A 15000-nucleotide genomic window follows, 5' to 3' on the forward strand; every position below is an offset into this window, starting at 1 on the left:
TTTTGAGAAAAACTGAACAGGCAAAAGAGTTTCACAGAGATTAATTGAGACAAGCAAACTAAGAATAATTTGCGCAGTGCAAAAAAAACTTCCTCCATAGATAAACAATAAAGGTCCCAAAAATGTGCAGTTTAAGGTTGAGTGGGGGGGGGGGGGATGAGTAAAGAGAAGACTGTCAACTTACCTATCTGAGAAGAATTGAGAATGAGAGGTGCAGTCATAAAACAGAAAACTGATACTTGTTTTTCCGCCATTGTTCATAACGATAAAATCTACAGGCGTAATGCAAATTTGCAAGAGGAAAATTGTAATTATCCTTTGAAACCGTCTTTTCTTGACCTATATGAAACTGCCAGCAAGGATCAAAGAGCAGGCAAGACATAAGCAATCATTGTTAACTTGTCTGTTTGTTTTTCTGCAAAGATTTCATATAACCGTTTTGACTTTCTAAAAAATTCGAGCGCGTGAGCAATTTAAATTGAATTTCCGTCTCCAAAAACAAGATAAACAAGTACAACCAGAGTAAATTAAGAACCTTTTTAGCTTCTTTGAAGCCCTTGTCGGCTCTAGGTGTACCGTTCACCGAAGCTACTTGGCATTTCATTGTATTTTGGGCAATTTTGAACGAAAACGTTTCTGTCCCCGCGCCCTCACCCCCCTGTTAATCAGTGCAGCTGCTCTCCCAAAGCTGCTCTCTTGGTTTTCAACTCGTAGCGTCATTTATGGTTTGTCGTTTATTTTGAACATCGCTGTCTCTACGTTTCAAGAACTTCATTTAAAGACACAATTTAACTAAAAACAGAGATGACAGGGAGGCTAAGTAATGTGCGTTCGCACATAAAGTTCCGACTCTGCTCATCCGCATTTTTGGCATAAATGTCTATCAGATGAGGAACAGATAGAAATCCCCCAACAATTTAATTATTCAAAAAAAAATTGGACAAAAAGATCGCCTCCAATGCCAATGCAGATGATTCAGTAGAGTAAAAAATGCAACATTAGATTGATGAGATCAACAATTATTAAGAAACCATGTTTACAAGTCCAGACAAACAACAAAACCAAATGAAGAAATCTTTAAAGACACCAGTAAAGAAATCATTGGAAACATTAGGTTTTATACACTTGCAACTTTTTTCAACAAAAATGATGTTATATTTGACCTGTAACAAACAACATTAGGTAACAAAGAACAAAAGTTATAAATGGTTTTTTTAAAAAAAATTGTTTTCAAAGTCATCAAAGTCATCAGCTATCTACTCTAATAGGAATATAGGCTCAATTAATCCTTCTTTAAAAATTCAATGAGACCTGTAAAAACCCAAGAAAATTCATACGACTAAAAAGACAAAGAAAAACAACAGTTATATACAAATGTACAAAATTCAAAATTTCAATAAAACTGTTCGAGAGACGGGTTTCGAAGCCGTTAAAACCATAATTCGTCTTATGCCTTTAAAGATTTTTATATATTCAATTGTGCCTTATTTTGAATGTCATCAACGTAAAATGTCAACTTTCAATGATGGGATAATGGGACAAAACTAGAAAAGAACTTGAAAAATGCTCCAGTGCCTAAAAACCAAAAAAAGAATTGTGAAATTGCCGTATCTACGTTTCAAGTATTTTTTTACAAGAAACAATTTAACTAAAAACATAGATGACAGGGAAGCTCAGTAATGTGCATTCGCACATAAAAATCCCACTCTGCTCATCCGCATTTTTGGCATAATTGTTTATCAAATGAGGAACAGATAGAAATCGCCCAACAATTTAAATATTCAAAAAAAAGTATGAACAAAAAAATCGCCTCCATTGCAGATAACTCAGCAGAGTAAAAAAGCAGCATTAGATTGATGAGATCAACCATTATTAAGAAACCAGGTTTACAAGTCGAGACAAACAACAAAACCAAACACCAAAAAGGACAAATATTATTAGCATCCAAAATATGATGTCCATTTTAAAAAAAATTTATTAGCAAGGACAAATTAGCGTCAGATAAATGTGAAAATAAATAAAACCACTTTTATTTCACTAGAAAAGATACGTGACCACCTCATAATAAGGCTCGTGAACAATTAGACAAAAAGGAACAAAAAGGAAAGTTAAAAAATTGGCCTAATTTTTTAATAACATTTAGTCTCATAGTATTGAAAACCATTAGATGGCAATAAAAAACATCGAGATTAGGTAACAAATAGACAAAAAAAACAAAAGTTATAAATGTTTTCTCAAAAAAACAATTGTTTTCAAAGTCATCAAAGTCATCACCTATCTACTCAAATAGGAATATAGGTTCACTTAATCCTTCTTTAAAACTTCAATGCGACCTGTAAAAACCCAAAAAAATTCATACGACTAAAATGAAAGAAAAACAACTGTTAAACACAACTGTAAAATTTCAAAATTTCAATTAAATTATTTGAGAAACGGGTGTCGAAGCCGATAAAACCATAATCCGTCTTATGCTTATAAAGCTTTCAAGTTTTTAAATGTTCAATTATGCTTTATTTTGAATGTCACTAAGGTAAATTGTCATCTTTAAATAATTGGAGAATGCAACAAAACTAGAAAAAAAGAACATGAAAAAAGGTCTAATGCCTAAAAACCGAAAAAAGAATTGTGAAATCTAGTTGCATCCAAGCCAGAAAACCATAACTTAACGCGCAAAAGAGAATAAATTTTTATTCAATAGAAAAAAAAGAGAGCAGAAGCCTTCTTTGTGTGCTGACACTAAGTTACAAGTTGACCAACTAAAGAGAAAAAAATGCAAGTTTCCATAAGCCATTGTTTTCTTAAAAAGTAAAAACGACCATAATCTTTCAAGTACAAAAACTAGTTACTTTAATTTGGAATTTCTTATGAATCTAATTGGACCCATCAACACTGAGCTTTAGGGATTGTTCTCTCGTTTATTAACATAAAATGATCGATTTTTTTATAAAAAAAGACCGACTGATTACAACCCGATTTAATTTTGGTTAGTACCAGTCCAAGATTGGACCAAAACAGGCCTTGCTATCGCTGCTTTTCCATTAGAAATACTCAGTTATTTCAAACGTTATAGATCTAGTTAATTTGTAATTTAAAAGATTAAAAATGCTGCGTTTTTTATTATCATGGAGATAAAGTTAGCAAAAAACTTCATAATTTTTATTCCAGGACACTCCTGATGGACGTGGAAGCACGACTAGCTCATTTTGTGGTTTACAAAGATTGTGCTAGTTGTAGTTGTTTTGGTTGTGCACCTCCGGCAAATTCAATCAAAGTGTACTAAAGTGGCCCATTTCGGCTAATTTGTGATGAAAAAGTCTGTATTTCGCCAATATTTTGGCCAAAAATATTAAATTTGAGTAGTCAACAACACTTTTGTGTCTTAAAAAAAATCAACATTACTATTGTTTACAATTGCTTAATTCATATTTTATCAAAATTGACAAAATTTTAAGCAAAGATGCTTGAAAATATGAATAAATAACCGAATAACTCAGTTCGGTCTAATATTCACAAAAGTTTAAACCACGATACCTCTCTCTAGAAAACAAAATTTAAAAAAAAATCTTTTTAATTTCAAATTCTACGCTGCACGATTGTTTAAGGATACCACTCACAACTCTACGATTAATAAATCGATCGTTAAAAATTATCTGAGCAAAAAAATCCCAGTTAAGTGTATAGTTTCTCCCACCTCAAGTGGGGTCGGAACAATTATTAGGATTAATTTGCCAACGATCCGTACAAGAAAGCTTGCTTCTGCGGTTCAAATTTCGCTTTGCAAAAAGGAACTTGTAAAATGTGTAATGCTTTATTGTCTGAGAATCATCTCCTTTTGGGATTTGGATTTTTGAAGAGTCAGATAATGCGGCACATACCTGACAAATGGAATAACCATCTTTCTTATTCCCACTCGAGTCGAGGAACGTTTCAAAATTTATGTATGAAATGCGCTGAAAACCGCTGAAAAAAAATACTTTTCAGCGGGTAAATCTTACACATTAATCCGCTTAGTCTGTTGATTTTTCAGCACTTTCTCACATAATTTCAGCACTTTTCAGCACATTAAGCGGATAAATATTTACGGTCTAACAGCTCAAAATATAATTTTTCAGCGGCTGTCAGCGCATTTCTTACATAACTTTCAGGACCAGTGTTAAACAATATCACCATTTGTCTTATGCATTTTCAACGGTTTCCTTGCACAAATTGACACTTTTTGAGTAGTTTATCTTGCTGTACAGTCAAAAGACTCAACTGGAAGACTAAAAAACTTTGCACTAGGACATTTCAACTTAGAAACAGTTGTATATCTGCCAAAAAACTTGAGATGAGAATTTTGTCAAACATTAAGATAAAGCAGTTATTGAAGCTGAGGTATAAAACCAAATTACTTGACCGAATGAAACCAGGTAGCTTAAGTATAATTATCTTCCTTCCGTTACATAAGATGAAAACGTGACGCTTTTCGCACTGACTGTTTTTCAAAAAATGAAGTTTCATTTTAAAAAAACCACGCATAGTTTTGATTGATATGTGGCTCTTCATAAGTGCAAAAGTTGAAGGAGCCTACACGCTGAGTACGTTATGATCAAAAAAATTGCACGTAAAGATATGTAAGAAAGGCGTTGAATCCGATGATTTTAAAATTTTTACAAGTGCTGAATTTATGTAAGAAAAGCGCTGAAACCAATGCATTTAAAATTTTCACAAGCGCCGAAATTATGTAATAAATGTGCTGAATCAAATGCTGATTCTATGCAAGAGATGCACCCAAATGTGCATAAATTTTTTATTTCAGCGGATTCAGCACTCTTTTATCGATTTTCAGCTCAATCAGCACAAACCTTACTTAATTTCAGCACATTCAGCGGATTTCTTAGAAAAATATCCGCTTACAGCTGCTGAACCCTCGACCCGGGCAATTGGGTCTACTGATTCATGCGCTATGTTTGTCTAATCTATCAGTTCTCCATGCTTAATCAGATGTTTTGTGCGCGCTTTTTGCTACGGTTTGTGTTATCGAGTAAATAAATCTAAGCGAGAGAATATTAGCCGATCAGAATCGAGTATCTCTAAGCATTTAAAAAAAGAACAAAATGCGTTCTAATATACATAGAATGATCGGAAAAAATTCATTTAACATAATTTTGTGTAATCCCAATCATAAAACTTGTCAAATAAGACAAGATTCGGCTCTACATTTTTCGGGTTTTCGGATTCATCGGTACAAAATAGTGACTGGCATTGAGCTGAATCGTTATCAGACAAAGTACCTGCCAAATGAGAATCAATAATTGCCGTCTAAAAAACCACTTGTTGTTTCAATTGCCGTAATCTTAATGCGTTATCAATGCTAATACACAATTTGACTCGAATATACGAAAGAGTGTTGTTTTGTTTTACACCTGTAATATGGTGCCACTACGCGGGAACAAAACAGTGACCTTTAGACAGACAAGTGGTTTTTTAGACGGCAACTTTTGATGCTCATTTGGCCGCTACTTCGTCTGACTACGATTGAGTTCAATGCCAGCCAACATTTTTTACCGATAAATCCAAAAGCCCAAAAAACATAGAGCCGACTCTTGTCTTATTTGATAGGTTTTATGATTACGATTACTCAAAATTATGTTAGATTGTGCAAATTTGAAAAAATTTGGTCAAATTTCATGCATTTCTTAAAAATTTAGGACACCAATACCCATTTTTGATATACCGTATTTTTAAGCTTAAAACACCCAGTTTACTGGATTACCGTTCGATAATAAAGAATTTGCGAATAAAAATTGACCAAAATACGAAGAAATTGGACAAAAGCATAAGTTTTTGACAAATTTGTCAAAAAACAATTCTTCGAACCAGAAGATTCGTCAAATGAGTGAAATTCAATACAGAAAAGTTGTAAAAAAATTCACAACCCCCGGCCCACAAAAATATCTATCGCCTTGCTATATTTTTTTTCTCGTCGCTCGATTTAATATCAGACTGTCTGCTTTTTTATCGCCTTTATCTTCAAATCTCAGTTCCGTTTGAGTTTCTATAAAGTCGATCTCCCATAACTTTGTTTTTCATTTTTGTATTCGATTATTCAATTTTTTTTCGTTCGACGTCGTATTTCTCCGCTTCATTCATTTATTTGTTGTGGGATGTAATTGTAGGGTGTGATTTAGATGACTCACGAGTTAGGGCTGGATTGTCTCCTGTCTTTTTCAATCTTCTAATATACTAGCTCCCCTGTTGTAGTATAATTATTTTTGCTGCTGTATCTTTGCGTGTAACTGTATGATTGTTAGTTTGTTTGGTTTTTTGTCTTTCAAGGGAGACTAAATTTATTTTGGAGCTACGGCTAGGTTGTTTCGTCACTTTTCCAGCTTTTATAGTCTTCAAAAATACTGCAAATTATTTAAATTTCGTTGTAGATTGTTTAATTTTGTTTGTCTGCTGATTGTTTAGTTGTGAAAATTGCTAGGGTGTGACTTAGTTTTTTCTGGAGTTACTGCTAGTTAGTTTCTTGCATTTTTCATCCATTTAGTTCACTACTGGTTTGCCGTAAATTAGTTTGTTATTTTTATATCAACCTCCACAATGGCTTTTGCTAGTTTGTCTTGCAGTAGCATCCCTCCTCCTTCCTAGGGTGCGACTTAAGTTTGTTCTGGAGTTACAGGTAGTTTGTTTGGTTGAGTTTGTTAGTATGGTCTGCTAGCATAGTACAACCACACCTCCGCACTCGTAGCTTACTCGTTTTCCGCCCGCTCTTTCGCGTCTTCTCGTTTGGTTGCGGTCTACTCATTTCCGTTCAGTCCAACCGCTTTTCGGCCTCGTTGTGCGCTTGTTGCCCAAAACTTCCTTTCCGTCCCTATCGTTTCCCGTCGTTTGTCGCTCGCTCAGCGTTTCTGTACCGTCGGTTGTTGCCCGTTCTTTACTCGCGTTTTTGCCCCGTTTGTTTCTTTTCGCGTTTCGTTGTGCACGATTCTCTTGTCCTTCAGGCCCCGTCCGTTTCGTTTCCCATTTGTCACGCTTTGTTTACCCGGCCCCCTTGCCGGTTGCCTTTTTCTTGTTTGGTCTCAAGTTGCTTAAAGGAACATTCAACGTTCTCACTTTTTTTACTTAATTTCGCCGAGTACTTTTTCAATTGGTAACTCCTTTCCTGCTCTTCGGAGTCTTGATTATAAAATCGTTGTCATTTGGATTTGGCTTAACAGTCATTCCAAGTTTTTGGTTGGAAGTTACTATACATTGAGGAAGTACCTATTTCAATATCCTGGCTGAACAGCAAGAGAAATTGAGTAACATCCACAAGGACATTACTGATGCCAGGCAAGACAGGAGATTTAAAATTGAACGCTCGGTTCCTAAGGATGTTATCAGTAAACTGGTGAAGAAGAATTAAGAACTCTTTTTGAATTGTCCAGTAAACAGAGAACCCAGATTCAATTTATTCTGTCATTGAGCAATGGTTGGATAACGTAACTAAGAGCAATAAAATCTTGCTGGCTGCAGGAAGCTTAATTGATTCAGTTGATGACCAAGACACCGTATGCGAGGCCCTCAATCCTCAATGGCAGTCAAAGAGACGTTCACGCCGAACAAAGTCATCAATGTCTAACCAGCGCAAACATACCTTTCTCAAGGCAATTCTAAAGTGCGGAGAGGCTGAGAAACAAGAACAAGCTGCCATGCGCCTTGCTAAAGAAAAACACGAAATTCTCATGAGAAAAAAAGAGGTAAGAGTTTTAAAAACAAATGGAGCAGATGTTTTTTCAAGAATTGGAAGACCAACGCAAGCGTGTTGCCGCAGCTAAATTGAATGAGGCCGAATTAATGGTTAACCGTTTTTGTTTAGTCACCACTCAAGTGAACTAAATTTATTCAAAGATAGGGGATCAGATAGAAGTCAGAAACTTGTTTAAGGTTTGGTAAATTGGTTTCCGCCCGGTAATTCATTGACTGCTGCAAATGAGTTAAAATATCCTTGCCCTGGTTCAGCAACCGCTGATCATCCCGTTCAAGATAATGCCCTTTGTAATCCTCCAGAAAACTCAAATAATGTTGCCGGTAAATTAAATTGCCTTGCAATACTATTTCTGTACACACGGTCAGGAGTTGCAATTTCTATTGCTCAGCAGAAGGCGTTGCATCGGGAATACCATACCTCCATGCTCAACTACAGTAATCATTCAGTGATCGAGGGGTCAATCAGACACATAGTATGTCAGGCAGTGGTGTCGTGAACCCATTGAACCAAGCACCAGCCGTTGTACAAAATGTCACACTGTCACCAGTTCAGCCACCTATGCAATCTCCACGACCACCGACACCTGATAGGGCATCATCGAAGTTCAACATTTTTTCATCTGGTTATTCAACAAACCCACAGGCAAATGAAATCACGAATCAATCCGCTGTACACTTGAGACCAAAAGCTTTAGTATGACTGTTCGGCTGCATCTACCCAACTCTCATTTTGCATAACAACAGAATCCAACTCAACTCAACATTCCACGTGAAACACAAAACATCTTGCATAAGCTCCCTCCACCTCCGAACCCACTCATGAACCCCCACCCTTTCTCCCGCCCCAACAATAAGTTACTCCTCAGCTCTCCGAGATTTCGTCCTCTATCCCAGCAACCACAGCAACATAATTACGCGTCCCCAACATTCCACAGCAAACATTGTCCGTTCCAAAGCCTGGTACCGTGTCCTACGGCACCGAAATGTCTCCTTTACTGTAACCTCGATCTAAACGTGTGGCATTTTCCTCAGAATAACCCCCCAAACGTAAATCAGTTGACAAATAATGCAACCATTTTCTCCAAATGTCAACCGACACTTCCCCTAAGCACTGCTAACACCGCCATAAGTTTTAAAATTTCGCAATCAAATCCACCACAAAATGTTAATAGCAACCACGCAGCAAACTGCAGTATCTTTGTTAACACCTTTAGTACATTGACTAATCAGGTTTTGTTATTAGTTCTTTGTTTTCAATAGTTATCTATCTTTTGTTTTACATGTTTCTCAACTGATTTTTGTGTGTAATACTTTTACTTCCTCTTGAACGATGATTGTAGCAATTGTATTTATCCTGTCTGTCTTATTTTGTAAAGCAATATTTTGCTTGACCAAATTTTTATCTGGCCCATTTGACTCCTCGTCCTCAAAAACAAGAAAAACAGGTAGCGCTGAGCGAGCATTAAGTGTTTTTGTTTCTGTTGCAGCTAAAATGGTTTTGGAGACTGATACTTAAGGTGTGAAGTGCTGTTATTAGAGGTTGAAAACACTCCCAATATTGCCCACAATCCCAACCCAGCGCGCTGTCGCCCCCAAACCAGAAACCTCACCAACCCCTCACCATCTGCCCCAGGCGGAACCTTCTTCCACCTCCCTCACCCCGTAGCTAGCTAGCTACTGACGAAAAAGTGTTCGCTAAAACACGCAAATTTATACTAATTTTTTTAAAAAATTTATGCTTTTTGAAAACTTTTGTCATTTTTTTGAGTTTTTTCAGCCTTATGTAACAAGGAACCTCCTCTAGAACTGGTTAGTAGGTAACTGCCTAGTTTCAATGCTAGTGGAATGATTTCCACAGTTTAAGATCACAAATTTTAGCTTTTTTGACAAAACGTTATATATTTTTTCAATTTTGTTTGGCATTTAATATTCATTATTTTCGTTTTTCAAGACGCAGGTGCCAGAAAAAATTTCAAGATTTTCAATTTGAAGATTCCAAAAAAGTTTTTATTTGCCATTGAATAGTTTTCAATTTTTTATCATCACAAAATTTTAGAAATTTTTTTATAAAACTTGCATTTTTTCAAGCTCTTTGAAATTTTTGGTGGTTTTTTAGGTTTATCCAGCCTCAAGAGCCAAAAAACGCCTTTAGGGTTCACAAAAAGGTTACTGTATAGTTTTTAGAGGTAGTGTAATATTTTTCAAGATCTTAAAACAACAAAAATTGTCATTTTTTTTACAACCATTGCATGTTTTATCATATTTTAAACATTTATTGTCATAATTAAAGTTTTTTTCTTCTCAGAGGTCAGGAAACAACGGATATGGTTTATAAATAAATCACTGGAATTTTTTTGGCCATTGATTTGTTCTTAACTTTTTATCGCAAATTTCAGTAATTTTTTAATTAAATTTTTCAATTCTATTCAAGTTTTTCGAACTTTTGTTTGTCATTTTTTAGGTTTTTCTAATCTTGGGAGCCAAGAAATCCCGTCAAGGGTTGGCAATAGGTTACCTTTAGGTTAGAATTTTCATCCCCAGGGTTCAAAAAGTCTCTCTTAGTGTTTAATAAAATTTTACTTGATTTTTTTGCCTTTGATTTTTTATTAGCTTTTTGTTTTCCTAAATTTTAGCAATTTTTAAGTAAAAAATTTTTAATAAAATCCTAATTGTTGTGAAAAATTAATTGTTGTGATAAACTTTTCAAATAGTCTACAATCGCACGTGGGAGGTTGTTTAATTTGGTTTCAGCTTGTGTGTGGAGATTTAATGTGTATTCAGAGGCCGGGAATTGTTTGGGTAGCCCCAATTATAGGGGATTTTAGATTCCGGCGGAGGAGAGAAATCTTCGAGAATTGTTTGTTTCTTTGCTACGTGGAAGCATTTGGTGTAAGAATTCTCCTCATCTTGATCTGCTTGATCTGTGTGATACAATTTTACCATTTTCCTTCAAATTCTATTAGCTACCTTATTTTATTCTCATTACAGTTAAACATTTGGCGTGAGAGTTTTCGGCATCTATTTGATTGAATAATTTCCCGCCCCTTAGCGGGTTTTCCCTTTGTCCCACTGAATTTAACCCAAATTGAAAAATGGCTTCACCACCGCCACCGCACACTGAGCCACAATGCGATAATTTTTATGCAGCAATGTAATCCAGTAACAACTGCGATCTGTTTAAAGTGCAAAAATGTATACGTTCATCATGTTTGCTTAGGAATCACGAGCAATTCAAATTTACAAGGAATGATTTTCTGGTCTTGTAAAAATTGCTCGCCAACAATTGCTGATGAGACATCAGCCCTTGGCAGAATATCAGCTATGGAAAGGAAAATAGAATGCGTTGACTCACTACTCCGCGATGTTGCTCTGCTTCGAAATGAAGTGGCGTTGCGCAGAAAACCAAATTTTCCTGAATGCAGCTAAAACTGTATTTCATAGGAATAGAATTGGCAGCTCTTCAAGCTCTCAAAGCATTTTGGGCGGCAAAACGAGAAAAGCTGAAGAATTGGTTTTAGAAACTACACAAAAATCTAAGGCCTTTTAAGGAAGTGAAGACAGGAACAAAAACGAGTTCCTCGATGTTAACAGATGTCAAAAAACCTCCTCGGCGACGGTATTTGTATGTGGGGAAACTAAGTCAGCATATAATTACAACAGAGATGGAACAGTACTGTGCTCCAAACGATGTAAATCTTCTCCAAATCCGTGAGATTTCTAAACCAGAGTCAGTGCTTAAATTATTCTACTTTGTCTTTAAGTTCGATGATGAAAAAATTGAAACACCCGATCTCTGGTCCCATCTCAACAATACTGCACAAGAATGGCTATCTTGTGCTGCTCAACGATTATTAAAGACAAGAAACTCCTTATTTTCAGAAAAAAACTCAGCTCAAATTTTTCTTACACAATGCGCGTTCAATTCGGAATAAGACAAACGAATTAAGTGACATTCTTGAAATAAACGATATTCATATTGGAGTATGTGTGGAATCTTGGATTAGTAATACATCGGATGACAACTTTTTACTCCAGCAATGTTGTCCCAGCGGATTTAAGTTTTATAATGCTCCACGACTAAAAAAAAGAGGTGGAGGAATCTGCCTTTTTTTACAGATCTGAACTTCTGTGTGAAAATTTTGAAGTTGTTTGAGTTCTGTTTCATAATATTTAAATTTGAGGGAATAACTTTACTATTCATTGCTGTTTATTGAACACCTGGAGGTAATTTCAAATCTTTTACTCAACTTCACTTATTTCTTTGAGGAGAAAATGTTGCCTTACGACAGAATTGTTCGGCAAGGTGGTTGATCTGAATATCTCTTTGATGGCAACCAATGATGCCTCAATTCTAGGGAAATTTTTAATGGAAGACTTCAGCTTAGTTCAGAACGTGGAAAGCAAAACTCATTAAAATGGAGGACTTCGTGATCATGCCATATCCTGCAAAAATATGTGCATTGAGGTTACAACAAAATCATTCCTTTTAACGTCAGATTATTCGGTATTCTGTTTTTGTTGAACAATTTATTTGTAAGTGAGCCTACGCAACATATTGTTTACCGATATTGGGAAAAATTCAACTCTAATATTTGTCAAGAATCTCTTTTCAATTTTTTGAAAGAAAATCATCCGGCAGATGTTGACAATGCTTGGAACAATTATCTAGCAGCAGAGAAAACAATCTTAGAGACTCCTCTTCTGCATAAAACTAAGACTCTGACAACTCATAGATGATCATTTTTCGACGACAAATTGTTGAATCTGAATAGGGAAGAGAAAAAAATCAGAGCGTGCTTTTCGAAAGACGAAGAACCTTGACTTAAAATCCGTCTTTAAAATAAACACGAAAACTTATTTTTATAATTTCTTCAAAAACATTCCACTGATATCGAAAATACACTGAAGAATGAGTCTACTCGTCAGAAGTTTGCTTTATTGAAATGCTTTTTAGGCAATGAAGAACGTCAAATGCCAAGATATGAAAGCAAACAAGTGCCAGCCTCCGAACTCAACATCTTCTTCATAGCAAAAATTAGAAAAAACTGTTGGGGCAATTGATTCAATCAGGTCTCATGAAAACCGATGCATAAGATGGAGCAAAATGATTCATTTTAGGCAAAAATCCCTGATTGACTTGAGGAAATTAGTTTCTGAATCCTCTAGCATTTCGTTTCCGCTTGACACAATCCCGAAACGTTTTGTAAAAATTTTTCCTGATCTAACCATGCTATTGAACCTTATAAATTCGTCTTTAGAGCATGGAGTTTTTCCACAAGCTCTAAAAACAGCTCTTGACCACCCATACATCAAAAATTATAATCTCGATTGTCAAGACTTAGGGATTTGTCGTTCAATATCAAATCTAAGCTTTATCTCAAAATTATTAGAAGCAGCTGTGTTGCGCCAACTAAAAGATCACCTCGAAGATAGCAAAGTTTAATGCAAACTTCACTGTGCTTTTAGAAAATTCTTCTCAACTGAAAAAGTACTTTTGAAAGTAAGCAATGACATTTTGCAAAACTTAGCATTGAGAAAAAGCACGTTTTACATTGGCCTTGATTTATCGGCCGCATATGATGCAATTGAACATTATATTTTTCTGTCTGTTCCTGAAGATTGTCTAGGAAATGGGCATCGTGTTCTCAGCTTTATCAGGAACTACTTTAGTGGCAGATCGCAAAGTTTTAATCGGCGACAGTTTTTCTTCAATGCAATCAGTTGAGGCGGTGTTCTGCAAGGTTCTGTTTTAGGCCATCTTCTTTTTACTTGCTATCTAGTACCAATAGAACTTATATATCTGGAGCTTAACGTGAATTGTCATTTTTATGCTGATGGCAGGGTTGTTTATTTTGTCTGCAACAACAATGTGACTGTGACTCCAGAAGTTTTTGATTCATTAATCGGAACTCTGCAAAAATGGTTTAATATTGCAAAACTTCGACTATTACCAAGAAAATAAAATTGATGAATTTTGCGCGGAAGAGCTCGATGGTCCATGATATTCAACTCCCAATGGGTTCTAAATTTTCGAATAATCTGAAGTTTTTGGACAATGTTTTAGATGATAAACTCTCTCTTTCCAGGCAAGTTAGTTTAGTGTGTGCATGTTCTTACTACAACTTACGTAAAATCTATTCCATCAGAGAATCCATTCGGAAAGATTCATTTATTGTTCTAGTGAGAGTTTTAATTTGCAATAGGCTTGATTATTGTAATTTGCTTTTTTATGGTTCTCTTTCAAAAATTACAACGAATAATGAACTTTGCATGCATAGCAATTTTAAGACTATCACCTGGCACATCGAATTCGAATTGCATTAAGCAGTTGCATTGGTTACCTGTACGAAAATGTATTCTTTTTAAAATTTTTCTGACGGATCATCGTCTGGTTCACCAACCGCAGGGTTCCAGACTATCTTAACTCGCTGGTTTTTTGAAATGGCAAAGTGACAAGATCTCGATATTTTTACAATTTTCAAACTCTAAATTTGAAGACAGTTTTCGGAAAACAGATTTACAACACTTTTGGGTATGTAAATAGTGCTTAAACCAATAATAATGATAATAATAATAATATTAATAATACTAATAATAATAATAATAAAAATAATAATAATAAAAATTAATATTAATATCAACATTAATAATAATAGTAATAATAACAATAATAGAAATATTAATAATAATAAAATTAATAACAATAAAAATAATATTAACAATAATAAGAATAATAATAATCATATTAAATATAAAACAAAAATAATAATAATAATACTAATAATAATATTAATCAAAATAATAATAATAATAATAAAAATAATAAAAACTAATATTAATATTAACATTAATAAAATTAGTAATAATAATAATAATAGAAATAATAATAACAATAATAAAATTAATAACAATAAAAATAATATTAACAATAATAAGAATAATAATAATCATATTAAATATAAAACAAAAATAATAATAATAATACTAATAATAAAAATAATAATAAAAATAATAATAATAAAAATAATAATAATAATAATAATAATAATAATAATATTACAAATAATAATAAAAAAAATAATAAAATTAATAAAAATGATAATATTTAATAATAATAATAATAATAATAATAATAATAATAATAATAATAATAATAATAACAATAATAATAATATTAATAATAATGATAATAATAATAATTGTTATCCCGCGTGATTTCTGTTGGTTGGAGTATTCCCGTTGGAACGTCGAATGTTGTGCGTTCGA

At 34.2% G+C, this 15000-nt stretch overlaps 1 protein-coding gene across 2 annotated transcripts in view; it reads left to right on the top strand.

Annotated features, from left to right (window-relative positions):
* The window catches only part of LOC142344059 (uncharacterized), a 390373-nt gene that overhangs the window by 241730 nt on the left and 133643 nt on the right, over nt 1-15000 (top strand). The window lies entirely within an intron of this gene.

The sequence above is a fragment of the Convolutriloba macropyga genome, chromosome 8 (assembly GCF_964194025.1).
Source record: "Convolutriloba macropyga chromosome 8, txConMacr16.3, whole genome shotgun sequence".
In the NCBI taxonomy this organism is placed as follows: domain Eukaryota; kingdom Metazoa; phylum Xenacoelomorpha; order Acoela; family Convolutidae; genus Convolutriloba; species Convolutriloba macropyga.